Raw genomic sequence first — 2,725 nt, 5'->3', positions numbered from 1 at the left:
GCAGAGTAACTTTCTCTCATTCTCAATGTCTCATTTCTGGGAAAGACATTTGCGATTGCTATTGACTGAAATGTTTGCACCGCCTTCCCCTCCCAACCCCAGCATCAAATTTATGTTGAAACTATAATCATGAATGTGATGCAATTTGAAAGTCAGAACTCTGGGGGGTAATTAAATCATGAGAGTACAGCACTTATGATTGAATTAGTGCCTTATAAGCAAAGAAACAAGAGAGGTTGCTGCTTCTCTCTTTGCTCTCGGCCATGTGAGTATGCAGCAAGGACCCAGCCATCTGCTGGGTCTTGTTGGCAACCAAATCTTGGACATCCAAACCTAGAACTGTGACAAATATGTTTCTGTCGTTTAAGCCACCCAGTCTATGGTAATTTGTTATGGCAGCCTGAACTGACTAAGAGACTATCCAGTCTCGTGGATCAAATGTTAACAAATAATTGATATCCTGCTCTACTGGAGACTTCTTTGTTCTCAATTGTAGATTGAGGGAATGGGCAGTTCATAGAAATGATTGTAAGAAAGTCCAGCGTGGTTTGATGGTGCAGTTAAGAATTTATATCTAAATACGTTGTCTTCCCTTTTGGTTTGACACATATCAGACAAACAAAAAGTCATGTCCTAGTCATATGGTGCCTTAGATTTAGGGAAATAAATAAAAGGGAGGAAAAGAGATATCTCAATCCCTTCATCCTACTGTGATTAACTGAGAACTGCATTTGATAAACTCTACTTTGGTTGATTCTGTTCACCTTATCCAGATGCTATTTAACACACACCTCTGTAGAAGATGTCTTAGTTCCCACACTCCCTCCCACTTTTATACATTAGTCAAACCATTACCTCATTCCTGAAATGACCTCTCTCCCTGATTGCCTAAGTTTACCAAGTCCTCAAAACCTCCTATTTAATTCATATTATACTTTTTAATACATGATGTTCAGTGTGCAAAAGTTGTCAAGATTTAAAACATTAATTTGCATTTTAAGGAATTTATAGTATTCTAATGGATGAAACACTTTCAATACAAACTAATACATTATACAAACAATAATACAGCCTTAGACAAGTATACATTTAGCATTTTAATTGGTGAAGCACACTTTAAATATAAGCTAATGCATTATACAAGTAATAACATAGCCTACACATGTAATATACATATAAAATGTATGTCTGTTATTATTAATAATATATTAAATGTATTAAGCAAACATAATATAGCCTCATATGTGTAAAAAGTAGAAGTGTCTGGAGGGAAGAAGTGAAATTCAGAGATGAATGATGAAGAATTCTGTAGGATGGGAAATTAGGAGATGGGAAGGGGAAGTTCAGGAAGAATTCACATAACTGCAGTGATCCTCCCTTCTGATACTCTTATCTGCCCTATCACGAGTGATTTCTTATACACTGGACCCATCACTTTCTCCGTGTACTTTATTTTTCTAATAAGATTCTATATTCATGTGAAGAGCAGACATGATTCACCTCTTTTCTCCATTTGACACACTACGCTGCAGAGTTCCTATAATTTTTCCTTGTTGGTTTTTTGCTTTTCCTTTGAGATGGAGTCTCACTCTGACACCAGGCTGGAGTGCAGTGGCACAATCTCAGCTCACTGCAACACCCCCCCACCCGACCCACTGCTACATTTGACTGGCTTAATAAAATAAAAAAAGATACCCCTTTCTGTAAAATCCCCTCCACTTTTCCAGGCTTACCTACACTACCTCTTTACTGCATTCTCAACACATACAGGTTTTGTTTTGTTTTTTAATATATATAGAAAGGGGTCTTGCTTTGTTGCTCAGGCTGGAATAGAACTCTTGGCCTCAACTGATCCTCACACCTTGGCCTCCCAAATTGCCAGGATTACAGGTGTAAGCCACTGCAACTGGCCCCAACAGGTATGGTCCTAAAGACATCTCACACTTAACAACTAATACCGACAAGGTACTTCAAGTTTACTGGTCAGGTGTCTCCAACAACTCAGACAAGTGGTACAGCCTGCAAATGAACCCCATTTTCCATTCTCCCCATCTTCCTCAGGTTTTCAATGCATACCTACCCACTCCAATGACTCCATTTCTGCCTCCCCTGCAGGCAAGGTACCAGAATATTAAATAGAGCTTGTGTGTACAGCCTCAAAGAAATTTCCTCAAAACTAGGAGGGCATACCCTTTTCCCATTTCCTCCTATTGCTGGCTACAGTGAAGATGTGCATAAAGCAACAGTTATGGAACATAAGAAAGAAGCTGAGGCTGGAAGAACCTCGGGCCAAAGATCAAGGAATCATCAGACCAGCCCCAGACTGCTTTCCTGTGAAGGAAGGATAAGCAACATTTTTCTTAACAAGCCTGATGGTAAATATTTTCACCTCTGCAGACTGACACAGTCTCTATCACAACTACTCAATTTTTACTGATAGCTTTTTCCTCTTTAGACTTTTAAAGGGCAATTTCCCTAGATAGTGATTAACAGAATAAAAGATATCTTATATAGTTATATAGATATATGTCTCCAAAACAATTACATGAATTAACACAGTTACCAAGAATAGATGTTTTGCAACTACCCTAAAAAGAAAAGGTCTTACCATCTTTTAATTATTCACTGGCCAGGCACAGTGAGTGGCTCAAGCCTATAATCCCAGCACTTTGGGAGGCCGAGGTGGGTGGATTACCCAACGTCAAGAGTTAGAGACCAGCCTGGC

General features: G+C 39.0%; 1 long non-coding RNA gene across 1 annotated transcript; it reads right to left on the bottom strand.

Annotated features, from left to right (window-relative positions):
• Positions 1 to 1,955: 1,955 nt before the first annotated feature.
• On the bottom strand, positions 1,956 to 2,719 carry LOC119469099. Its single transcript, XR_005197920.1, has 2 exons — positions 2,191 to 2,719; positions 1,956 to 2,109 (listed from the first exon to the last, which is right to left on the bottom strand). It is a non-coding gene; the product is annotated as an uncharacterized LOC119469099 (long non-coding RNA).
• Between the last annotated feature and the right edge of the window lie 6 nt (positions 2,720 to 2,725).

The sequence above is a fragment of the Cebus imitator genome, unplaced genomic scaffold (assembly GCF_001604975.1).
Source record: "Cebus imitator isolate Cc_AM_T3 unplaced genomic scaffold, Cebus_imitator-1.0 Scaffold572, whole genome shotgun sequence".
NCBI lineage: Eukaryota > Metazoa > Chordata > Mammalia > Primates > Cebidae > Cebus > Cebus imitator.
This window is presented reverse-complemented; position numbering and strand designations above follow the sequence as displayed.